We start from the raw sequence: 26,705 nt of genomic DNA, 5'->3' as shown, positions 1-26,705 counted from the left end.
CATGAGATGCAAAGACTGGATTAGATCAGTGGCTCTCAGTGTGTGATCCATAAACTTAGGAGTTAAACTCCTAAATTAAAGGTCCTCCAGACCCTTCCAAGAGACTGAAAGTTCATGATTATGTTTTGAACCTTTTTCACTGTGTATACATTTATACCAATGGTACAAAAGCAATGCGTGGGTTAAAATGACTGGAGTTTTAACATGAATCAAGGAAGTGTCACCAAAAGGTACTGAAAGTTGTCGTACTTTTCATCACCAAGCACCCACAGTAAAGGGGGGCTTCAAGGGGCTTTCTTCACTCGATACTACCCTTAATGAATCAAAAATCCTTAATTTTATTAAATCTCAAACCTGAGGTTTTTATATCATCTTCGTAAGACCGACACATCTTTTTAATATTCTGTGTGAGATAGAGGAAGTATTCATGAAGCACTTCTGCTAAATCCAAAACTATAATGGTTGTCTCCAAGAAACTCACATGCTTGATTGTTTGAATTGAGAAATGAACTAATAGCTCCTTGTTTTGAAACACCATTTTTACTTGAAAGAATGGTCATTCAGACTTGGTCCCGTCATACATTTTCTCAAAACTAAACCAAAAAAACATCATTTCAAGAAAAATAACTAACAAGCTTTATTGTCAATGACGAAATTCAAATGTTAAAGTGAAAATCAGAATTTTGAAAACCTTGCATCTACTATTTATATTGTACATTTGAAAACTTCCTAATACTTAAAATACTCTCGCTGATGAAATCAGTGGTGATATTAATGAATGTGATTATTTTAAAGTGCTAAAGAACAAAACATTTCAATATTTGGAAGATATGCACACCTCCATGAAACAAGTAATCAATAAATAATGTTACACAATCATAGTGAAGATCAATTCAAAGTAAAAATAAGACCAATAGATTTTAATAAAATGGGTTGTTTTAAAAAAAGGTTTATTGATATGATTTCACATTTCACATTGCAATTACACTTTAAGAAACTACCACTCATCATATACTGGTGTAGTATCAAAGAAAAAAATCCATGATTACCTCTTTTTTACTCCCTTTCTGTAAAGTCTTTCAGGATTTTCCTCAAAAATTTTAATCAAAATACATACTGCAAAAAATTTAATGCAAAGACTCCAGTTGCCAATTTTTTCACTAATTTTTTGTTTATTTTGGAAAACAAACTTATTTTCATACAAATAATTTTTATTAAAATGTTGGCTTTAATTTCTATGTAATTAATTTAATTTCTATGATAATGAACAGCATTAGCTATGACTCCCATAAATAAAAACTCATTTTTAAGAGTGTAAATTGGTCCTGAGACTGAACCACTGGACTTGACGGGATTTATGTCTATTCCTCTACTGCTTCATACTAATCATCTTTGGTTCCAAGCCTTTAGGGGAGATTTGTGCAACAGGCTAAGTCACTTCAGTCATGTCCAACTCTATGCAACCCTATGGACTGCCAGACTCCTCTGTCCATGGGATTCTCCAGGCACAGAGTGGCTCAGTTCTACATTCAGATCCCGCTACCTGTTTACCTTTATTAGCTGCCACATTAGTATTTAGAAACAATGAAGTGAAAGTGAAAGTCGCTCAGTCATGCCCAACTCTTTTCGACCTGCGACCTAGTGGACTATACAGTCTATAGAATTCTCCAGGCCAGCATACTGGAGTGCGTAGCCTTACCCTTCTCCAGGGGATCTTTCCAACACAGGGATCAAACCCAGGTCTCCCACATTGCAGGCAGATTCTTTACCAGCTGAGCCACCAGAGAAGCCCAAGAATACTTGAATGGGTAGCCTATCCCTTCTCCAGTGGATCTTCCTGACCCAGGAATCAAAACAGGGTCTCCTGTACTGCAGGCAGATTCTTTACCAACTGAGCTATCAGAGAAGCCGCAGAAACACTGAAACATGGACATAAAACTTCATTGTGATTAGTGACTAATCCACTGATTAGTCAACAGATATTCACCGTGTGCCTTCCATGAGGGGGATGCCACGTAGATCAGAATCCAGACTCCATTACTACTCAAGGTATGCTCTCGGTCAAGATAGAAAATCTCTCAAAACCTGCTTCTTTAATGTAAAAAGAGAATGACAATAGGACTCACTCGAGATTACTGTGTCACTACAGTGACGGAGAAGGCAACGGCACCCCACTCCAGTACTCTTGCCTGGAAAATCCCATGGACAGAGGAGCCTGGTAGGCTACAGTCCATGGGGTCGCTAAGAGTCGGACACGACTGAGCGACTTCACTTTCACTTTTCCCTTTCATGCACTGGAGAAGGAAATGGAAATCCACTCCAGTATTCTTGCCTGGAGAATCCCAGGGAGGGCAGAGCCTGATGGGCTGCCGTCTATGGGGTTGCACAGAGTCGGACACGACTGAAGCGACTTAGCAGTAGCACAGTGAAATGATCCATTGAAGAACTTAGTATACATAGTGCCTGCATACAGTCAAGACTCAGCAAATCTTACCAACTGGTATTATAATCAGGGTGTCTCTTACCATAACAGAGTTTGCCATGAACATGAAAGAAGTAAAAACAGTTTAACATATATATTATCAAGGACTTAAAATCAACCCCAGTTACCAAAGCATTCGGCTCCATGGAAACACAGAAGCAGAAGTATCCAGAAGCAATTGTTTCTCACTTCAAGAGCAAGAATCTGGGGAGTTCCCTGGTTGCCTAGTGGTTAGGATTCCAGGCTTTCACTGTCGTGGCCCAGGTTCAATTCTTGTTCAGGGAACTGAGATCCTGTAAGCCTCAGTGTATAGTCAATAAATAAATAAACAAAATGTCATTCTGCTTTAGAAAAATAAAAAAGAACAAGAATCTGTCTTTGACCAGGAATGAAATCAGAGTTACAATAATGACCTAGCCACTGCATAATTCCCTAAACTATTTGTGGTCAAACGAGCAAGCAGCTCATAATCAGCATCATTCTTAGCACTGTGGTGACAAGACACGAGGGGAGTGAAGATTCAAACTAAGTTTCTGACCAGACAAAAGAGATTTTCACTTTTCCTTTGTTTGAGCAAGAGATCTCTTTACTCCATTTGAAACCCAAAAGGAGTGAGTTTGGGGAAAAATAAGGATGCTTGTCAATCTTAGGTCAGACCAAAAGTGAGAAAAGGTGTCCTAATATTGCTAAGGATGGATTACAAGTAGAAGAGAGGAGGTCCTTGATAAGTTTCTTTCTTTCTTTTTTTTTGGCTATGCCACATGGCATGCAGGATCTTCGTTTCCCAACCATGGATTGAACCCCTGCCCCGTGAGTGGAAGCGGGGAGTCTTAACCACTAGGCTGCCAGGGAAGTCCCTAATAAGCTTTTTAAATAAAAAATGTAATCTGGAAGAATAGACATATGCACATTTACCTACAAATTTTTATAAATGTATAAAGGAACAAAATCATTAAACTGGTTATACTGAAGAGGTCCAAATTTCATTTTTAACGTAAAAAAAGACAGATCTTTATTTCACTTTATTTCATCAACTCTAAGTATAACAACTTCTAGTGTCAATATCTTACTAGCCTGATAAGACTTTAACTGCTGACTTAATATAATGATGTAAGTTATGCTTCCAGAATAATGTATAGGAATGATCATGCCCCCTTAACAGCACTTGGATCTTCAATCAGGAAATTCAATTTTAGCTGCAAAACTATGTTTTGGCAAAAGTGCAATTGAACTCAGTGTACTTGTCACATTTCTAAATATACTCCGGTCACCATGACAACAAGGGAGACTGATGGATCGCTTAAAAGAGTACGGTATATTTAATTGTCAGCATTTTAAACTGACTCAGAAAAATGCTGTGTGATAGGTCTACTCACCATGGTTACTGCCGACTGAGTCCATAATAATAAAAGGTTCGCATACGTACATCGACAACGTGAGCACAAAGAATAGCAGTCAGAAGGCCCTGTATCTCCAAGCAGGCCAAGCACCAACATTAAGGCTTTAAAAGACTTGTTCTCATTAAGGCATCACTCAAGGATCTCTCTCCCAGGCAGGATCTGCATGTGCACCCAAGGCCACTAGAGCAAGTCCTAATCACATTCCAATGTTTGTTCCACCTCTTAGACTAAAGATAAAGACCCACATAAGGTTATTTTCTCTTGGAACATAGCTGGAATAGGAAGGAGACTCTTCTTTCCCTGAATGCAGGTCTTTTCTCAAATGATAATCCTCTGGGACCCATTCATTCCCTAAATAACCATTCCCCAAGTTCCTCTCTTATGTCAGGCAATCTTCCACAGGATGGGGATATAGTGGCAACAGACAAGGTCCCCACGTTTAGAGAGCTGACATCCTAAGACAAGAGGAAGATAAAGATATCAATAAATGATCCTTTAAGAGAATGAGATAATTCGATTGCCGTAGAGGAGATCAGTCCTGGGTATTCACTGGAAGGACTGATGCTGAAGCTGAAACTCCAATACTTTGGCCACCTGATACAAAGAGCTGACTCATTTGAAAAGACCCTGATGCTGGGAAAGATTGAGGGCAGGAGGAGAAGGGGACAACAGAGGATGAGATGGTTGGATGGCATCACTGACTCAATGGACATGAGTTTGGGTAAACTCCGGGAGTTGGTGATGGACAGGGAGACCTGGAGTGCTGCGATTCATGCAAAGAGTCGGACACGACTGAGCGACTGAACTGAACTGAACTGAATCCATTAGAGTATACTATAAGCACTGACTCATGTATAGAGTGTACTATAAGCAATGCCTCATGTATAGTAAGCACTCATCAAGTGTGGAGAAAGGTCACAAGGGGAAATCATAAAAGCATAAAGACCATTTCAGAGACTCTATCGCCACCGTCAAGGTTATGAATGGTGACTTGGATTGGGTCACTATTCTACTCATGCTTTTCCATGGTACATGCTCAGTCTCTTAACCATCTCATGCAAAAGAGGTGGTAAGAACCATCAGAATCAGGAAACATTTCAGAGGCAGAACAAACACACACTGGACAAGCATGCATGTATTCAGAGCAAAAGTGGTAGGTGGTATCAAGTGGGGTTGGACACAGGCCCTGCAACAGAATAGGGAGTGTGTCCCAGGAGTCAGCAGGTCTGGGTAGGGCTTAAGATGTCTCATGTCTAGCAAGCTGAGAGGCTTGATAGTGATATTGTTGCTCAGAGTACCACACTTTGAGAACCAGGGCTCTAGGAGAGTCTGGAGGCAGGAACTCCAGTCGAGAAGGAGGCAATGTGAACATGTCTTAGGGTAATAATAGGTAGAATAGAGAATAGGGAAAAATATCCCAGAGATGTAGCCAAAAAAAAAAGATAAGATCCAAGACTTAAAGCCAAACAATCCAAGAGTACAAATAAAAAGGAAGGTGGTGGAATGGATTTCATGCTTTCTTTAATGACTTTGTTCACTCTATAGGTAGTTTCCATCTTTCTAACACAAAGCACTTTCACAGCTAGTATTTCCTGTAGCCACAGTCTATCCCTGTAAGATAGGGTCAAGGAAAATTATTGTGGTGATAAATAATAAAAATAACAGTAGTAAACACAATGGAAGTGAAAGTATTAGTCACTCAGTCATGTCTGACTCTTTGCTACCTCATGGACTGTAGCCCGCCAGGCTCCACTGCCCATGGAACTCTCCAGGCAAGAACACTAGACTGAGCTGCCATTCCCTTCACCAGGGGATCTTTCCAACCCAGGGATCAAAACCAGGTTTCCTGCATTGCAGGCAGATTCCTTACTGTCTGAGCCACTAGGGAAGCCCTTGAGAGCTTACTCTGTGCCAGGCACCTTATACCATGTGCTATCTCCTGCACTGACAACAATCCTATTCTTGTTTCACAGAAGACAAAACTGAGACTCAGAGACATTATGTAGCTTGCCCAGAATCACTCCTGCATCACCTGAATTCAAACATGGGAATATACCCTATAATCCGTGACTGTCACCTCCATTCTGCCTACAAAGTTAAATCCATAGGAGAATTAGATTCCCATTTGGGGCATTCATCCTCAAAGTCAGGGTTATTTTCTAATCTAAGCTTCAAGATTCCAAGTAGCAAAGCTTGATCCAGGGACTCCAGCAGCATCAGAGCGAAGTGCCCAAGGTCAGGTGGCCAGTCTGGAGTAAGGTTGTGAATCATTTCATTCGCTCATGTTGCCTTCCAACATTTTCTGCCCAGAAAGCAACAGGTTTTCTACACACTGACGTATTTTGAGTGAGGATGTGAAAAAGAGGCCCCTGTTTGTGAAGATACATTGTGAACGGTAGTGGATATTGACAAAGCAGCAGCAGATAAGAAAGATGAGCATAGACAGTTCCCAGCCCAGGAAGTGGGTAAGAAATGAACCACAAGATCTTCCTTCTAGTCACCCACACTGTGCTTTCCCAGGATGATTCACAGGTATGGCTCCACGGACCTGACAAAGGGGACCGTCTTCAGGAAGATGAAAGGATGTTTTTATGCCTGCTCTCTCTCTTTTTTCATTTGTTCCTTCTTGAGTAATAACTATTAATTGTGTTATGCGGGCAGTACAGGGATGAGTCTACCGGGAAACTAGCACAAATCCATCAAGTGCTTTTAGTCCGAGCTTTTTAGAAGCAATTGCTTACCGCATGTTCCCTGCTCTTTTTCTCACAGCTAGAGTTAAAGTGGATTTTACCACATCATCACCCCAATGCCCTCCTCCCCCACCTCCAAAGGAAGACAGAAGCTGGTGAGTGGTCTATCACCAGGAAAATCACAAGACCTGTGTGCGAAAACCGACTCATTTAGTGTTTGTCAAGCCTAAGGACTGGTTCCGAAAATAAGTCCTGCACCTTTATTAACACATGACAACCCTGTGAAGTAGATAATGTCCAATTTGAACCGATGAGGAAATTTATGCTCAGAGATGATATGTTAGTTTCCTAGAGTCTAACAACTAGAAAATAGCAAGCTAGGAAGTAAACACGGGTCTTCTGACTCCAAAGTCCATACTTTTCCACTCATTTACCACCACCGTATACACACTTGCAAGAGAATCTGTTATCTTCCATTCTGTTCAGCAGAAGAATCAAAGCTTCAAATATTCTCAAGAAATAAGGCTGTATGTGACCAAAAAACCTCTTTCCGGAGGCCTTTATTAGAAATAGTGAGCAACAAAGCCATCGTAGATTCTATAAGTCTCGCCTCTGACCAAGGGGCTTCCCTGGTAGGTTAAACGATAAAGAATCTGCCTGCAAAGCAGGAGACCAGGTTCGATCCTTGGTCACGGAAGATGGCCTGGAGGCGGGCATGGCAACTCACTCCAGTATTCTTGCCTGAAGAATCCCATGGACAGAGAAGCCTAGTGGGCTACAGTCCATGGGGTCCCAAAGAGTCAGTCACAACTAAGCAACTAAGGCAACATGCTCTTAACTATGTCTGGATTCATGGATTAGGTGGAGTCTGAACCATGAATAATGTAAAATCAAAAACCAAGGAGGCGCCTCCTGAATTTCCCAGCACAGGGCTCAGTCCAAATAATAACATAGCACAAAGCCTGCTCTTTCACCCAGCTCCAGGGCGTCTACTGAAGGAGGAAGACTGAGGGAATGAATGTAATGGAAGAGTGAGGGCCTGTAAGTCATCTGTTCACAGAGGCTCTGGCTTAGCATGAAGTAGAATAAAAGCTAAAAACCAGATGAAGATTTAATATAGTCTAAGCCTAAACTCATTTTTCATTATTAATTCTAGATCCTCCATAGCATGAACAGTGATAAAAAAAGGATCAAACAAGAGGAAAAAAACAAGAATAATCCAGTCTTCAGGCCCTTAGATTTAATATCTGAACAAGGTGAGGATTAATTTGTGTAAGCAGCATCTTTTTCTGTCTCCCCCTCACCCAGGGGGATGGTGAGGTTAAGCATTTTGAAAAGATCCTTTATCATAAGCACAGCTGACAGCAACACCTGATGAGAATGGTAATTAAATCAAGAAGTAAAATAAACACTTGGATCAATGTTCTTTACTTTTGGTGGCTGACTTAAGAAAAAGGGGTGCCTTATAAAGGTGGGTATTTCTCTCTTCCAACCATAAATATAGGGTAGCTTCCTAAGGTTTTCTCTTCTTTGAAAGTTATTTTGCTGCTCACCAAATAGAAGGTTAACTACCTTCTGTGTGTTAGTTAGTATGTGGTTTGGAGGGACAGGATTGTAAAAGAGAAAGGACACCATCCCTATTTTCAAAGAGCTCAAAGTCTGGTACCTGAGGCCAAGCACAAAATGTTGTGATTTTTTTTTTTAAGTCAGCAAGTTATGTTCTCAATTATGAAAATACCAAATGTCAGATTCTTCTCCAGTCCAAGCAATCATGTAAAATGAGCCAATTCTTCTGAATCAGACTTTTTTTTAATGAAAATTATGACTCTTGAAGCTTTTCCCTTTAATGCCAACATTATTAGAACTCAGGGGAGAACACAAGGTCAATTCACTGTGCTTCATACTCTTCTCGGGTTTAACCACTGTCCAATCGAAATATGATGTGAGCCACATATGCAACTTAAAATTTTCTAGTCATCACATTTTAAAAGAATATTAAAAAGCAATTTATTTTACAAAAAGATACAAAATGTTATTCTTTCAACATGTGGCACCAGACACACTGCAAGTGTTCAATAGCCACATGTGACTAGTGGTTGGTCATATATGACCCACATCTCCCACTTCTCCTCAACCTTCACCTCCAAGGAAGTGAACAGAGTGAAACATTTGTGGGAGAAAGGTTTCAGGTTTTTACAATAGCTATTAAGATACCTGGACTCCCACTCACCAGACCCAACTCACCCAATATTGCAAAGTATTCCTCTCAACCTTATACCTCAAGACCAAGGATTATAGATCACTGTGATGGCAAAGTCAGAAAGAGAAAACACTCCATTTCATATGTGAGGATGAGGAAAACCAAATAGGACCCGGATTACTATCCACAAAATAGCAACTTAGCCACCTGACCCACTGGGATACTGATATCATCTCATAGAGGGCCTGAGATTTTACCCTAAAGTCTTCCGTGGCTTGAATCAAGATTTGTTTTCCAACTCGAGTCATCAGTACTTCTCTTTCCAAACCCACTGTGCATCCTCTGAGAATAAGACAGGGTAGATAAAAATTCAGTAAATGTGCAATGCATCATGGCAGGAAGGGACCAAAAAGAGAAGTAAGAAACTCTTCACCCCTTCATCACTGCTGGTTTGGGTCCCTGAGTATCAAAGATTCCATTGCCTTGTCAAATGCTGAAGAGCTCTCCCTCTGGCAGATTTCTGCCAAGATAGGACAAAGGTGGTAATGGCTGGCATCCATTAAGCCACATCAGTCAAGCAGAAGACTCATCTCCAGAAGACTAATGAAGTCCAAAACTCACTCTTTCCTGCCTTCCCTAGTGTTCTCCTTTCTGTTGGAGATTTGGTTTCTGAGGTTGGGTCCCAATCCCTGAATTATTTACTGGGTAAGAATGCAGAGAAGCAGGCAAGTCCCAGGGTAAGGACTGAAGAAATGTTGTAGCAAGCCCCAACATGGGCCTCATGTCTGAACCACAGGTTCTAGCTGAGCTATGGCAGGAGTTGTGGTCTTCCATTAAAATGAAGCTGGTAGTTTAAAGACTAGTCAATGATGGGCCAAGGTGTCAAAGAACTAACAGTCTCAGACAAATTATCTTTAGCTAAAACATAATAAAAACAAAACTGATCAACAGCAATATTAACATCCTAGTAATCATGTTAATATCATGTACTCCCAGATATGAAGCCACGAGAAAGACTTTTTTCCCAAACTATCTACAAACAGAGTCTAATTCTAAGAAAACATGAAAGGGACATTCTACAATGCAACAAGTACCCAACACAATGAATAAGTGCCAAGGCCATAAAAAGCTAGGAAAAGCTGAGAAACAATTACAGACAGGATACTAAGAAGACATGATGACCCAATTCAAAGGAGTATCCTAAATTGGACTGTGGAACAGACAAAAAGTATTAGTGGAAAAACTAGGGAAATCCAAATAAAAGGAGTAGATCAATTAATAATATGATCATACTTTCCTAGCCTTGAATAATACACTTTGGTTATGTGAGATATTAACATTAGCAGAAACTGGGTCAAGTGTATAAAGGAACATTCTACTCTTTTTGTAACACCCCAACAGCAACAGGTAAGCATTAATGGGGAATGAACACCTTCAGGCTGCTTCCACACGAACCAAAAGTCCATCAGGAAAAGAGCTGACAACACTGAACTATAAGACATTACATAAAGTGACTTCTTGCTCTTTGTTGTTCTTATAATAAATTAAAAAACATTCCAAAATATTTGATTAGTTAAAAGGTTCACTGGAAGCTAGAAATTAGCTGAATTAAAAAGTTTTTAATTATAAATAGATAAAGGAATAGAATGTGAAAGGCCAACTTTGCCAAAAAAGAACTTGATAATTGAAAAATTCACATATTTGCTAATTATTAAATTTTTTAATTTTATATTTGGACGGACATTACATAGAGAATCATCTTCCCACATCACGTTTGAAGGTTTCAAAGATTATATTGGCTCTGTTTTACTGAAAAAAAGAGTCTGTCTCCATCTGCGCTACAAAGAAAAATAGTTTAGCAAACACATTCACAGGGTGTTCAGATATTCGGTCCAGACTTTTCAGTTCCCCATCCCAAGAGTCTGTAAAACTGTATAACCTAGGCTGGAAAAAATTCTTTTCAATGAATCAGGACACTTTTTTCAAAAGTCAGTTTTTCTTCACCTCAGTTGATTTGGCTCACCAAACCAACCAAAGCCTAAAATATGAGAGAAACTAAATTCTACCATCTTCCATAGACAGGTAGGTAGCTAGGTTAGGTGGGTGGGTGGGTGGGTGGACAGAGGAAGGGAGGGAGGGAGGAAGAGAGAGGGAGAGGTGGAGAGAGAGAAAGAACAAGAATAAAAGCTAAGACTGTCTGAGTCTGGTAAGTAAGCTAAAGTCCTTTATTAAAGGAAAAGGACTTTTGGAAACATTTTACTCCTTCTCAAAGCCTCAGCACTTTAACAGAAATATCAACATATTCACTGAGAATTTTTTTTATCCCTAGTTTTAGAAAAATGTTTTCCCTTCAACAAAGATAGTGAGTGTTATAGAAACCGAGTCATGGAGCTCAACACATTTTGGATGAGGAAACAGTGAAGCTAAAAGAGAAATTGGGAATTACACAAATCAGCTCTTTCCTGTCAGAACCCCTCCTAAACATTCCTTTGTATATTTAACCTTGAATTAAAGCACAAGGTCCAAAACCATTTTTTTCCAAAGGCAAGTACTGTGAACAAAGTGCCATGCTAATGGCAGGATACAGAGTTTGTTCCCTGGTGATTTAGATGGTAAAGAATCTGCCCACAACGCAGGAGACCTGGGTTCATTCCCTCGGTTGGGAAGATCCCTTGGAGAAGGGAATGGCAACCCACTCTAGTATTCTCGCCTGGAGAATTCCAAGGACAGAGGGGCTTGGCGGGCTTCAGTCCATGGAGTCAAGAGTCAGACACCACTGAGCGCCTAAAACTTTCACTTCACTCAGAGACAAAGAGGACAAGGCCTTCCCTGGCCCTAAGGAGCTCTGGAATTCCTTCTGAACTCCTGGGGTAGGTGTGGGGGTGGGAGCATGTGGAGGGCCTTCTTGAGGATAGCTCTTCCTGAGGATGCTCTTTTCCTTGCAACCTCTCTGTTTGTGTCTACCTGTCCTCTCACACTCCAGCTACACAGAGGCCAAAAGCCAGTGCTGGCATTTCTCTAGTTGTCCCTCATCTGTAGGTCATCTCTTCACTATCACACATCCTGACTCAAGCCTCCAATTCTCCCACTTCTAATTTATACTTTCACTTTTCTATTGAGACTTCCAGTTCTTGGGATCATCGCTTTTCCCCCTGGGCACCATCTCCTCAAAGCAGCATTTCTTCCTTTCAAGGTAGAACCAATGTTGTATCCTACAACATTTCACATAGTATTTTGGCCCTTTATATGCCCTAACCATCCCCAATGTTTGATAAATACATCAACCTGCCTTCCCAACTCTCAAACTTAGTGTTTGATTGTATTACACTAAATATAACCTTAACAGACTAAACTGTCATCAGTGAAAAAGTAACTTCAACGACAACCCTCTCAATTTACAGTGTAGAGTGAGCAAAACATTTCCTCACTCATTAACCTCATTTGATCCCCACCATCTTGGTAAAGGGGGCTTCCCAAGTGGTTCACTGGTAAAGAATCTGCCTGCCAACACAGGAGCCACAGTAGATGTGGGTTCAATCCCTGGGTTGGGAAGATCCCCTGGAGTAGGAAATGGTAACCCACTCCAGTTTTCTTGCCTGGGAAATCTCATAGACAGAGAAGCCAGGTGGGCTACAGTCCATGGGGGTCACAAAAGAGTCAGACATGACTGAGCGACTAAACAACACCAAATGTTATCCTAGTAAAGAGGCATAAGAGAAATGGATGCCCATTTAACAGAGTAGAAGCATAACTGCAAAGATGAGAAGTAACCTCTACTAACGGCTCACAGGAAATTTTTGGCACTGCTAAAACTGGGACCCAAATCTCCTTATATGTGGCTCAGGGCGCTTTCTATCACCTCACACACTCAAGGTTCTAGGATTCCCTGAACAACAAATTACACACCAGGATGGTGAGGACAAATCCTAGCCTTCACCAGAATTAGACCAGCGTTTTTTGTTGATTTAGAAGTAGGGGGGAACCTCAAAGAAAAAAGTTCTCCAAATGATTCTGGTAGAGACGATTAGCAGAAATATCTTGCAAAGAACGTGGGTGTCCTGGAAGACTCATCATCATCATTATAATTTCTAATCATGCTGTGTGGGCAGGTGTCCGTGCAGCAAAAACACCATTGGCACCCAGATTAGAAGTTTCATCAGGAGACTAGAAACTAAGTCTGCAATTCTTAGAGCTTGGAGCCTGAATCACAGCTTTCCCCTCTGGGATCAGCAAAGAAACGGTCTATACCTAGCAAGAATTGTTGCGCCTGCTGAGGGAGGTCATCAAATATCAGGTCCATCAACAAGGACACACTGGTACGAAGTACAGAAGGCTTCCTGGGAGCCTGCAAATACCACTAAATGCAGAGACAGAAGGCAGGAGTTGTAGTCCCACGTTGTGCCTCTAATTCACTGAGCAACTTTGAATGAATCATTTGCCTTCTTTGCATTTTTGTTTTCATTCTCATCTGACAATTGAGTTTTTTAACTTAAACCATGGTTTTCAAATGAGACATGGGGGGAGGTCAGGAGGGAAGGCAGCCAACAGTAGGGTTTGGGGCTTCTCCTGGCTCTGTGCTCTCCCCCTACTACAGCAGGTCTGTTTTTATCATTTTACACTCTGGACTCGGGCCTGTCTGTAAGATTTAGCTTGAGCAAAGGGTCCAAGTCCACAAAAACCATGGGCATGATCTCTGATAGCTCATCAGCTCTCACATTTGGATTTTACTCAAACATATTTTCTCTGAGCTAATTTTTACAAAAATCTTTTTACTCAGGTTTATTTTATTCACGGAAAATTATATTGGTAAGGCCTTAAAAATAAATCTATTAATAATATTCTCTGAAAATGGAATGGGAAGCATGTCTAATACTTTCTTATGCCTCCACATTAGTCGACACCAAGAGAGAATCTCCAAAGATTACAGAGATGAACTATAGCAACAGGAGAGAACTGGCCATAAATTCCATAATTAATTCATAGGGTTATTTATACATTCAAAAATGTTTCTTAAGCATTTGTTATGTGCTAGGCATTATGGCAGGTTCGAAAAGAATAAACAACCTCCTATCCTCATGAGGTTTAAATTATAATTGGTTCTGGCATTATAGAAACCTGTAAACAGCAAAATAACTAAATCAAAATCCAAGGTAAATATGGGGGAAGGAATAGTTACGGAGTCTGGGATGGACATGTACACACTGCTATATTTAAAATGGGTAACCAACAAGGACCTACTGTATAGCACAGGGAACTCTGCTCAATGTTATGTGGCAGCCTGGGTGGGAGGAGCGTTGGGGAGAGAATACACACATGCATATGTGGCTGAGTTCCTTCGCTGTTTACCTGAACACAACATTGTGTAACCTAATCACAACAGTGTTTCCTAATCAGCTATAACTCAATTAAAAAAAAAAGTTTTAAAAAATATAAGAACAGTTTTTTGAATAAATTATAAGACTTTTGCTAAACTAATCAAAAAGAGGATAGCTGGCAGGAAACTGGAGGACAAAACCACAAAACTTTAAATAATAATGTGGAAATAACCATATGCAGAGAGGAAATGAAAATTATTACAAGAAATCATTTAACTCCATGCAAATCAATTAGGTGATTTTCCTAAAATACAATTAACAAAAGTGCCAAGTGAAAAGATATAAATGAAAATCAGTTCAGTTACTATAGAAGAAATAAAAAATTACTTAAAAGCAAAAAAAGAAATAAAAACCCTCCAAACAAGGCAACAGAACAAGGCAGTTTCACAGAGGAATTATTTCAAATCTTTAAGGAATATAACATTTAAACATTATTTAAACTAATTCAAAAAGGAACAAAGAAAAGCTTCCAAATTATTTTCATAATGACTTAATAATGTTCAAAATTCTCCAAGCCAGGCTTCAACAGTACGTGAACCGTGAACTTCCAGATGTTCAAGCTGGATTTAGAAAAGGGAGAGGAACCAGAGAACAAATTGCCAACATCCGTTGGATCACAGGAAAAAGCAAGAGGGTTCCAAAAAAACATCTACTTCTGCTTTATTGACTACACCAAAGTCTTTGACTGTGTGGATCACAACAAACTGTGGAAAATTCTTCAAGAGATGGGAATACCAGACCACCTTACTGCCTTCTGAGAAATCTGTATACACGTCAACAAGCAACAGTTAGAACCAGGCATGGAACAACAGACAGGTTTCAAATCAGGAAAGGAGTACGTCAAAGCTGTATATTGTCACACTACTTATTTAACTTATATTCAGAGTACATCATGTGAAATGCCAGGCTGGATGAAGCACAAGCTGGAATCAAGATTGCTGGGAGAAATATCAATAACTTCAGGTATGTAGATGACACCACTCTTATGGCAGAAAGCGAAGAAGAACTAAAGAGCCTCTTGATGAAAGTGAAAGAGGAGAGTGAAAAAGCTGGCTTAAAGCTCAACATTCAGAAAACTAAGGTCATGGCATCCGGTCCCATCACTTCATGGTAAATAGATTAGGGAAACAATGGAAACAGTGACAGACTTTATTTTCTTGGGCTCCAAAATCACTGCAGATGGTGACAGGAGCCATGAAATTAAAATACACTTGCTCCTTGGAAGAAAAGCTATGACCAACCTAGACATCATATTAAAATGCAGAGACATTACTTTGTCTTTTACAAAGGTCTGTCTAGTCAAGGCTATGGTTTTCCCAGTAGTCATATATGGATGTGAGAGTTGGACTATAAAAGAAAGCTGAGCACCAAAGAATTGATGTTTTTGAACTGTGGTGTTGAAGAAGACTCTTGAGAGTCCATTGGACTGCAAGGAGATACAACCAGTCCAACCTAAAGGAGATCAGTCTTGAATACTCATTGGAAGGACTGATGCTGAAGCTGAATCTCCAGTACTTTGGCCACCTGATGCAAAGAATGGATTCCTTGGAAAAGACCCTGATGCTGGGAAAGATTGAAGGCAGGAGGAGAAGGGGATGACAGAGGATGAGATGGTTGGATGGCATCGGCAACTCAATGGACATGAGTCTGAGCAAGCTCCAGGAGCTGGTGATGGACAGAGAAGCCTGTCGTGCTACAGTCCATGCGGTCGCCAATAGTCGGACACAACTGAGCAACTGAACTGAACTGAATTGAATATGCATAACACTAACAATAGAATCTCACTATGTAAATAGACACACATACACAAAAACATAATTTCAAATCATCTCACTTAGGAAAACTGAAAAAATTGTTAATAAATCGAGCTCCAGATTCTAAAAACACTAAAAAATGAAATAAATAGTACACAAACTATTAGCAAGTGGATATTACTCCAAAAACAGTAGCATGATTTCCTGTTTGAAAATGCATTTGTATATTCATAAAATTTATAGGATAAAAAAGATAAAATCTCTTTTCTTATAACAGAGAAAAGGAGACGATGTGTGGTTATTTCCATAGTTTCCAAAAAAGTATTAGATAAACATTTAACAACCAGCCTCAACTTAAAAAAATAAAAATAAGAAAACACTCTCAGAATAAAGATAGAAAAAAGCTATATGAGTTATAAAAATTAGAAAGAGGAAGGTAAATTACTGGCAGATGATATGATTACATAACTAGAAACTAGAAAAAATTCAATTTTTCAACTAATGAAAGAATTGAGTAAAGTGGCTGGGTAAAAAAAGTACTGAAATCAAGAGGCTACACACAACTAGCTAGGTGGTATAAGTAATAATTTCATTAACTAGAACAAACAGAAAATACCTAGGAAAACAAACCTAGAAGAAACATGCATGGTATACATGAAAAATTTAAATGCTCTTTGGGACAATAACCGACTTCAACAAATGGAAAGGCATAGTGTTCTAAGAACAAGAAATAACATCTTTATAATGCATAATGTATGATGTTAATGAATAAATTTAGGGCAATTCCCATGAAAATGTCAACAGGACATTATTTTTAGAACTGAACAAGTTCATTCTAAAGTTCATGGAAAAATAAACAAATGCCAAAAGACAAAAATTTGGGGAAAAAGCTCTAATGAGAGTGAAGTAGCACCATTAGAAAATAAAACATTATACAGTTACAGTAATTGAAAATGATGCATGAAGTGACATGAATGGAACAGAAGCCCCCCCCCCAAATGAGGCAAATTCCTAAGTATTAAATAGTTAAGCACTTAAGCATTAAAGAATTTGATATATAATAAAGGTGGCTTTTTAAATCAGTGTAGAAAAGATAGACCGGAGAAGGAAATGGCAACCCACTTCAGTACTCTTGCCTGGAAAATCCCAAGGATGGAGGAGCCTGGTGGGCTGCTGTCCATGGGGTCGCTGAGAGTCAGACACGACTGAGCGACTTCACTGTCACTTTTCACTTTCATGCATTGGAGAAGGAAATGGCAACCCACTCCAGTGTTCTTGCCTGGAGAATCCCAGGGACGGGGGAGCCTGGTGGGCTGCCGTCTATGGGGTCGCACAGAGTCGGCCACGACTGAAGCGACTTAGCAGCAGCAGAAAAGATGGACAATTCAATAAGTAGCTTTTGGACAGGTGGATCTGAAAAAAATATAAAAATGGATCCCTACCTCATATCTTTAATCAAAATGTAATTTCAATGAGTTGGTGATGAAAGACAGAGAGAGAAAGAGAGAGCAGATGAAACAACTAGAAGGAAAACTAGAAGATTTTTTAAAATAAGTAGAAAAGGCAGTTTGAAGTGTTACACAAAACCCAAAATCCATAAAACCAAAAGATAGAACTGACTATATACATAAATTTAAAATTCTGATCTGCAAGTTAAAAAGACAAATGCAAAACGGCAGGTTATTGCTCCTCTTATCACAGACTAAGGGTTCAAAATGAACACTTAACTATAATAAATCAATAGGCAAAAATCCAACAACCCAATAGAAAGTAAGGCAAAGGTAGCTCAAGAAAAGGAAATACAGTGGGGATGGCCTATGTGAAATGTCCCAAATTACTAAACAATAGAAATGTAAATTAAATCTACAAGAGACTGATACAGAAATGGTCATCTAGATATATGATTACATGAAAAAGCAAGGTGCCAAACAATCTGCGTAGTATGCTCTCTTTTGTGTAAATATTCTATATATACTGGGAAATAAAGCAATATAAATGCATATATATGTTTGTCTGTACCCAGTTTATTTCTAGACACAAGGAACTGATAACAGTGTTTGCCTCTTGATGGAGTCAAGAGATGAGACCTTAAGACAGCGATTTGCTTTTCATTATATGCATTTCTGTAACTTTTTAATTGTGCACTATATTGTTGCATTGATCACTCAAATTAATTTTTAGTTTCCTTTAAAGAAAGTCAGACTAACAATGCATCAATGAGAACTTCAAATGGAGGGGAAGGAAGCCTGCTAGATGACCCGCAACCTTCCAACTCTGCAACTGAACCTGACAGAGGCAAACGAGAACAATAGAGGTGTCAGGGTTTGAACCCTAAAGCAGCTACTTAATAGCTTTGACTTTGGGGAAGTTCTTTATTCTTGCAATACCTCAGTTTCTACAGCTGTGAAACAGAAAGCTAAAATTCACACCTCAACAGAGTTGTGGTGAAAATTAAATAAGACAACAAGTATAAAGGACTTAGCCCAAGGTCTAGCAAGGATTGTATGTTCAATAAATGCTAGCTCTCTGTACTACAAAGATTGTTTCTGAATTAATAATAACAATAAAAATAATAATCGTTCTAGTGCTGTTTTACTCACCCACATTCATTCAATCCAACACCCACCCCCATCCCCTGGTGTCAGCTTCTCTTCTCATGGCCACAACACCCCAACTCCCCATGAAGCAAGAGTTGAATAAATAATCACCAATTTTAAATACTAGTCAGGAGAATGACTGGAAAATATCCATTTCAAGATCCCCATTTCGTGAGAAATGAACAGAGGTCAGCTGTGGTTAAGTGGCAGCCCCAGGAGATGAACACTCAAGACTATTGACCTCCATTCTATGGATTTTCCACCACATGTGATGTGTAGGCAAGGAATGGGCCTCTTTCCCTCAACTCCACTGGTCTCTGAGTTTTAAAGGATACCTGTTTTATCTCCAAAGAGCTCCCTTTCTACTCTAAAGCACACCCCTCAATCCGGCATCCCTGGTCTCTCTTTCCTCGTGAACGTGAATAGTCCCAATACACACAAAGTCATCTGTGTCAAATGCCCATGCACATTAGAGGACAAAACTGCCCTACTTGCAGTGTTATAGAAGGCCAAATTGGCCAGTCTGCCAGAATCGGGAAAAAAAGAAAAAAAAAAAAGAAATGCAGTCCCCTTCCCCTAGAACATGATGACTTAACAATGGCTACTTAGAGACCATGCATCTTCAGCACACTGGTGTTTGTTAGTGGTGATGGTGGTGGTGAGGTTTTTGTTTATTTCGTTTTATTTTTCTTTCTGTGTTGGGTCTTTGAGAAAGATTCTATTATGGTTGCTATCAATTCTCATTTAGAGAAATAAGGACAATGGTATTAATAATGAAACAAAAGTACTCCTTTTTACTCTCTGTGGTCTACAAGGAGTTTCACATTCCACTCAGATCAGAACTCCATGTTTTACTGATGTGAAAGTGTGTGGTTTTTGCGATAGCCAAGTTCTAATATTCAACTTTCTGTTGTTTCTTACTTACAATTTACAGTAAACGAATCCCAATTTTTTCCCCTTTGTCAAAATCAGCCCATTTTCAAAACAACCAGGCCACCTAAGACATGGCACTTTTTTATGAATATCATAGCAGCCATGAGCCTATTCAAACCCAGTTTATTGCATTAAATAATCTTAAATATGAAACAGATTGATCGATTTGTATCTTTGGACTTCACAGAACATAACTCTTCTGGAGAAGCACAGAAGAAAGTCCAGGCTCACCTTTACTTTTCTTGGCTTTCCCCCAAAGTCCTCTCAGCCTTCACTTTTGACTACATTTGCACAGAGAAAGCAGGGGGGTATCGGTCTACAAGAGGAGAAAAACCACTGCTATCACCATTCCCTTCGTCATCATCCTTACCTTGGTTATACTGCTTTATCTTGCTAAGTTCGTTCACGTGCACTTAACCATCCAATTATGCCTGGGAAATAGGGGGCACCAAAATTACTCTCCCTCACTTCATATTGGGGCTTCTCTGGTGGCTCTGACAGTTAAGAATCTGCCTGCAACGGGTCAGGAAAATGCCCTGGAGAAGGGAATGGCAACCCATCCAGTATTCTTGCCTGGAGAATTCCAAGGACAGAGGAGTCTGGCGGGCTACAGTCCATGGAGTCGCAAAGAGTCTGACACAACTGAGAAACTAACACTTTTCCATCTTAAGACTCCTTTTCTAACTCAGCTCCACTTTTATTAGAAGAAACTTAGTCTAACACTTTTCCATCTTAAGACTCCTTTTCTAACTCAGCTCCACTTTTATTAGAAGAAACTTAGTCTCAGAAAGGGCAAATGAATTGCCCAGAAGCCCACAGCAAGAACTAGCAAAAGCAGGTACTCAAGCCAAGTTTTATCTTTGGGAAACAAGAGCTCTTCCACTCTCTCTTCCACTTCCTGTTAAGAGAAGCTCAGAATCTCCCTCAATCCCTTGCCCATTGCTGGCTCTAAGTTGCTTCATCTTCATCATGACAGGCCCTGACTCCATCAGCAAAGCTGTACTTGACAGAACAACTCTTTCTGTTGGGGTCGCTTTTGATGGTTGAGTGTCCAGGCCATTCCAGAAATGAAGTATTTTCACTACCACCAGGGTCCATCTGTTGTCGGATGTCACAAGCAATTTACTTGTCGTTGTTAAACCCTAAAGTTCCAAATAAATTGTTTTTATTTAGAAACTAGTGCTCTATCAAGGTAATCCCTATGATACTTTAAAGCACACTCCCATTGACTTTCTTAAGGCGAAGAACAAGACGCAAAGTTATAGTTGCTGCTGCTACTGCTGCTAAGTTGCTTCAGTCGTGTCCGACTCTGTGCGACCCCACAGACGGCAGCCCACCAGGCTCCCCCGTCCCTGGGATTCTCCAGGCAAGAATACTGAAGTGGGTTGCCATTTCCATCTCCAATGCATGAAAATGAAAAGTGAAAGTGAAATCGCTCAGTCGTCTCCAACTCTTAGCGACCCCATGGTCTACAGCCTACCAGGCTCCTCCATCCATGGGATTTGCTAGGCAAGAGTACTGGAGTGGGGTGCCATTGCCTTCTCCGAAAGTTATAGTTAGGTCTCTAGTTATTCCATGTAACCTCAGCCTGCCTTCCCTTGATCACAGCTCATGGTGTAATTATCACAGGAACATTATCTAGCATACGAGTCTGTGAGGAATAAAGGCTACTGCTACAGATGGTGGGGGCAGAGTTACCTAAAGAAGTTGGCTTTCCTAGAAAGAGAAGAGCATATGTGAATTCCCTGTAGACTAGGTAAACTTCTACTAACAATCATGAACCTGTTCTATGGACTGTTCTTTGGGTACCAAACTTTAGAATGCCCTGCCTGTAATCCCTAGCTATCTCACTAAAAAACTATACCCAAAAAGGGCAAAGTAAGAGTTACCTATGACTCAATTTACACTTACTTACATACACACACACACACACAACACAAAAGGGATCCAGTCCAACACACCACATGAGCAAAATGCCCCACAGTCTATTCACAATGTGTCAAGACAATTTATCCTAACAATGTCTAAGAGATAAACAACAGTATGCCAAGTTTTAATGAAGTCAGCATGGCCATCACTGTTATCAGCTTCTCTCATAGAACCAAGTATGTATTATCTGTTTTCTTCACTAGAATGTAAATACCCTGCAATGAAGGACCAATGATTCATTCAAATTAATATTTACTGAGTACCTACAATGTGTCAGACAGTAATCTAGATAGTGGGGATACAGCAAAAAACAAACAAAACCAAAAACCCAATTAAATTCATGAACTCATGGAGCTGACATCCCAATAGTAAAGGCAAAATATTCACAAACAGGTAAATGAACATATACTTTTCAGAGAGAAATTAATGCTCTAAAGAAAAATAAAATAGGGTACAGAATGCTTGATGTGGAGAAAGAAGCTGTTATCTATATTGCTTCTACCTCTATCACTGGTCTGGAGCTTACAAAAAAAAAAAAATACTCACCTCTTACATATGATCTGTGTGATCTTAGGAAAGATACTTAATCTCTCTGAGCCTCAGAGTTCTTAGCTATAAATTGGGATAATAATAGTAAGAGTGCTGAGTCACTCGGTCGTGTCCGACCTTTTGTGGCCCCAAGCAGTGTAGCCTACCAGGTTCCGCTGTCCATGGAATTTTCCAGACAACAATACTGGAATGGGTTGTCATTTCCTAGTCCAAGGAATCTTCCTGACACAGGGATCAAACCAGGGTCTCTTGCATCTCCTGCATTGGCAGGTGGATTCTTTACCACTGTGCCACCTGGCAAGCCCCAACAGTAAGAATACCTCTGGGTTATTGTAAGAATTAAATGATACATGTGAAGTTAATAGAAGAGCACCTAGAACATGGAAAGGACTCAGGAAGTGTTAGCCATTATTTACTATTACCTTTATTGGTTAAAAATACGCATAGAAGATGCAAACTGGAGGGCGGGAGGTCAAAGCTGGTCCTTAGATGGGTTCTGTTTGCCAGGTACAGTGTGGACTTTTCAAGCACTTTGCTGTTGTCATTGTTTTCAGCCAAAGTTGATGTTACAGAATGAAATCGTAAGTGACATTTTTCTCCTTCCATGAGGAAGTGTCTCTTGCGACATTTTAAAATATTTGAATCAGTTGCCAACATTTGAAAACCTAAACATTTCACGTTAAAAAAAATTTGATCATGCATTCCTATGTGCAATAACTGATCAGTCCAGACAGCTGCCACCTTCTCAGAGACATCCCCCTCAAGTTCTCCAAGTCCCCAAACACACTTTGCAGTTCTCTCCCCAAATATATGCTCAGATTGTGGCTAAAGGCCAGTGGCCAGTGGCACACTTGCATGGTTGTCTTCCCTACAATAAAAAGGAAAACAAAGTATGTCCAGTACCTAAGATTCTAAGGTGGGAAAAGGAAAACTAGATAAAAGGGCTTTGTGTTTCAAGCAAAGGGACTGGAAGCATTTCTTTCTGGAAGTCAAGGATCTCTGCCTCTGAACTCAAAGCAATGTGTCTGCGTGAAAAGTGTGAAAATTTAACATCATTGGCTCCCTCTTTTACATGATTCACCTGGCTCTGTAGGCGAGTGTCTTCTCATATTCTGGGCACTGAAATAAGAGCTTGGCAAACTTTAGCTCCTTTAATCCCACAACTCTGGAGTGTACTTTCCATTACGACCATTTTCAAGATGAGGAAACTGAACCTTGGAAAGGATAAGGAACAGCCTTGGGTCACATCAATAATGGATGGCCAAGTTAGGTATGGAATCAGAACCTTCTGACGTCAAAGCCGAAATTTCTTCCAACATGCGATGCTCCCATCACCTAGGGAACGATTTAGTGTAATTTAACTATTAGGAAGAATAAAAACTAGATGGAAAAATTCTTGGAAAGAATGCCATTAGAACAGGATAACCTCTCTCTGGCCAATGTGTTTACTGTCCATACCACTGATGACGAAGGATAGCTCTGTCTTTTGGACTTTGAGAAACCTGCAGGTTACACAATGAAACCTGCTCCTCTCTACCTTTTGTCCCATACAAAGGTAGTACTACTCTTAAATCTATAGCCAGATTGTAAAAAAAAAAAAAAGGAAACAAAAGAAAAACAACAACCATCACACTATGTGTATGTGACTGTGTTTGTATGTGTTATGTTGACAAAGATCAAAACCAGTGGTGGCTCACTGGGTAAAGAATCTGCCTGCAATGCAGGAGACACAGGTTCAATTCCTGGGTTGGAAAGATCCCCTGGAGGAGGGCACAGCAACCCACTCCAGTATTCTTGCCTGAAGAATCCCATGTACAGAGGAGCCTGGCGGGCTACAGTCCAAAGGGTCACAAAAAGAGTCGGACAGGATGGAAGCCACTGAGCACAAAATGCAAGAGCAAGACACATCCAGTTTCATCTCAAATACTTTCTCTTTACTAAAGCCTCCCTTGATTCACCCTGTCAGAATTAACCTGGCTGCAGATTCCAGTACAGGTTATTCATAGCAAAGATTTCTACATCATATTATATTTATGTGTTATATATCAACATTCCCATCAAACTAGAATTCCCTGAGAGAGAGAACTATCTTTTATTCACTTTTCTATGATCTCCCCAATCCATCCTTACCACCAATATTAAGCACAAAGCATGGCACAAAGTCAGATGCAAAATAAGAGTGAATTAAGTGAATGGGTGAAGATAAGACTGATAATTTTCTATCCATGTTTCTTTAAATAAATACATCTGGAGTACGAGCACCTACAGAGCCAGGCTTTGTGAAGATGCAGAGATTAATTTTGTTAAAGCTTTGATTCAAGATGCTCACCATCTACTGGGAGAGACAAATATACATATATAATCATAATGCAGAAGAAATAAAAATTAAGTCTCCTAAGATATACAAGCAAAAAAAGTTTTGGCAGTTGAGAGAAATGTGAAAGATACGAAATTTCTCAGGAGTTGGCTATAATCTTTTATTTTAAGTGGTCAATTAAAATATAGATACCCAAATAAATATGCAATTTCTTTCTCTGATAATTTACCGACATTTCTTGTTTGAAGCTGCTGACATTTAACTATCAAAAGAGCTGTTAAGAAAGGTCTCAGCTATAATAAGAAACTCAACTTTTTTTTTTTTTTTTAAGAAAATTTAAGAGAAAATATCTCTGTATTTTAGCAATTCTGGAAAAGTCTGACTTTCCTGACAATACAACAACACAGAAACTTGAATCAAAACATACAAGGAAGGAAAAGATGCTCAAGATATTTCAAGTCTACAATTACTTGCTGAATACATGCTAAAGTGCCAGGAAATATGTTAAGCTCTCCAGGGAAACAGAGCTCAGTCTTTATTTGGGGTAACAGTGAGATACGGGTTCAAGAGAAGATATTAGGAGATAACTTGATGATAAGCAGCACTGAACAGGTATAGGCAAAGGCTATGAGACTCAAGGGGAAGAGAAATTATGTAAATTAGGACTTTTATAGATAATGCGGCATGGCACTGTGACAAGAAAATTAAATTGAATAACTTGATATTTGCATTACACTCGTGGTTCTGCCAATAATTTGGTGACAGAACTTAAGCAAGAAATTGTCTATGTTTTAGTTGTTTTCCCCATCATTAAAGAGACATCCGGCCCTCCCAGTGGTCATAGTCTACAAAACTGGGCATTCAATTAAAACAGCCTTCTGAGTTGAAGTTACAGCAAGAGAAAGCAAGTTCTCTATTGTGTTGCTTGAATAAATTTACCCTCTCAGATGTCTGCCACTCAAGAATTCAAAAGCAACAAATCTAGTAGCTATGCAAAATTTGATAGTCTCACTATAATTTACATAACTGATTGAATTGCATGCCATTCCATTATAAAGGCTAGAACTCCTACAAGATCAATAGGGGACATATGAAGGTAGACACACAGGCATGGTGGATATCTACCAGAGGTCCCCCTCCATTCTATGGACAGAAAGTAGAGGATAATTCTAGATCCAGCTACCATTAGTCAATACTTGTTCTTCTGGAAAGAAAAATAAAAGTTTATTTCCCATCAGAAATGATCCCAGTATACCTTTCCCATGTCAACACCCAAAAAGCTACTTCCTGGCAAACCTCTATTCATAAACAAGTATTGGCCAAACTTGCCTTACACGGAACTTATATTATTAATAAGTTATTTTGATCAACGGGCAGGCCAGGGAAATCCTATTATAGAATACCTAATCTACTCAGTATTCATCACAAATGTCCTGTTTCTTGTCCATGCTGTATGTTTCTTCTTGCAGCATGCTTCTCACCGTCTCTGGCTGGTAACATGTATTTACCTATTCTTCAGGATCCAGTTAAAACACCACCTGATTCCACCACTCTTATACATATATTTCTTGACTCCTCTCTTGGGTTATGACCTCCTAGAGATGACAAAATGAGTCTCATTCATTCATTCATTCATTCACTCAATAAATATTTCTTGAGCATCAACCATATGCCAGGCACTGTTCCAGGCATTGGTGACATAGCAGTGAACAAGAAAAAGTTCACTATTTCATAGGCATTCTAGTACCAGAGTTGGCAAACTGTGGCCCATAGGCCAAATATGGCTCACTGCATGTTTCTATAAAACATTTTATTTCAAACTCAGCCACACTCAGTTGTTTACGTGCTGTCTATGGGAGAGTTGAGTGTTTTACACATTGACTGTGTAAATGAGAAGCTACAACAGAGACCACATGGACCACAGGGATACTTACCACCTGTTCTTTTACAGAAAAGTTTGCTGACCCCTGTTCTAGTATATCCTTCCCATATACCAGAGTGCCTGGTAGACAGTAGGCAACTAATAAATGCTGTGAGAATAAACTGAAGATGGAAAGAGAGAATAAGATCATATAAGGCAGGTCCTATGACAGAGCCTCTTTTACTCAGTTTCTATCTTCATTCCTAGTAATGTCAAAACATTACTAATTAATAATTTCCAGAATGTTATTAGCAATGTTACAGTTTAGCAAGGTAAAAAGAAAGGGGATAAGCTTTCAAATCTATGGAAAATTTAAGAACTGAAATAAATTTGCTGTGTCTTCAAAAGTCATGACTGTTTCAGGCCCACTTGTGATCATAACAGCTGGTCTGGCAAAATATATTATAATAACTGTGTTTTTCTGGCTTTCTAGAGCTTACAAAAGTTTGGTGAGAGTTGTTATTGTATTTCATTGGTTTGTCTGCCTTCATAAGATGCATCTTGTAGATGGGACCTTTGTGTCTTTTGAATCAAGCTGACTAAGAAGACTCAGGTTAA

General features: G+C 39.6%; 1 protein-coding gene across 19 annotated transcripts in view; it reads right to left on the bottom strand.

Moving 5' to 3' along the window:
- The window catches only part of LPP (LIM domain containing preferred translocation partner in lipoma), a 728,299-nt gene that overhangs the window by 560,941 nt on the left and 140,653 nt on the right, over window positions 1–26,705 (bottom strand). The window contains exon 1 of one of the 19 annotated variants that reach the window (XM_081536603.1): window positions 19,802–19,952. The exons of 17 other annotated variants lie outside the window; for them this stretch is intronic. The gene's annotated coding sequence lies outside the window, so the exon portion shown is untranslated. Of the gene's footprint in view, window positions 1–19,801; window positions 19,953–26,705 lie in introns of those variants that run through there. One more of the 19 variants, XM_081536688.1, reaches the window with a different exon arrangement.

The sequence above is a fragment of the Giraffa tippelskirchi genome, chromosome 2, assembly GCF_054371585.1.
Source record: "Giraffa tippelskirchi isolate mGirTip1 chromosome 2, T2T-mGirTip1v1.2.pri, whole genome shotgun sequence".
Lineage (NCBI taxonomy): Eukaryota > Metazoa > Chordata > Mammalia > Artiodactyla > Giraffidae > Giraffa > Giraffa tippelskirchi.
The sequence above is the reverse complement of the archived record's forward strand: the minus strand, read 5'-3'. Positions and strand labels throughout refer to the sequence as shown.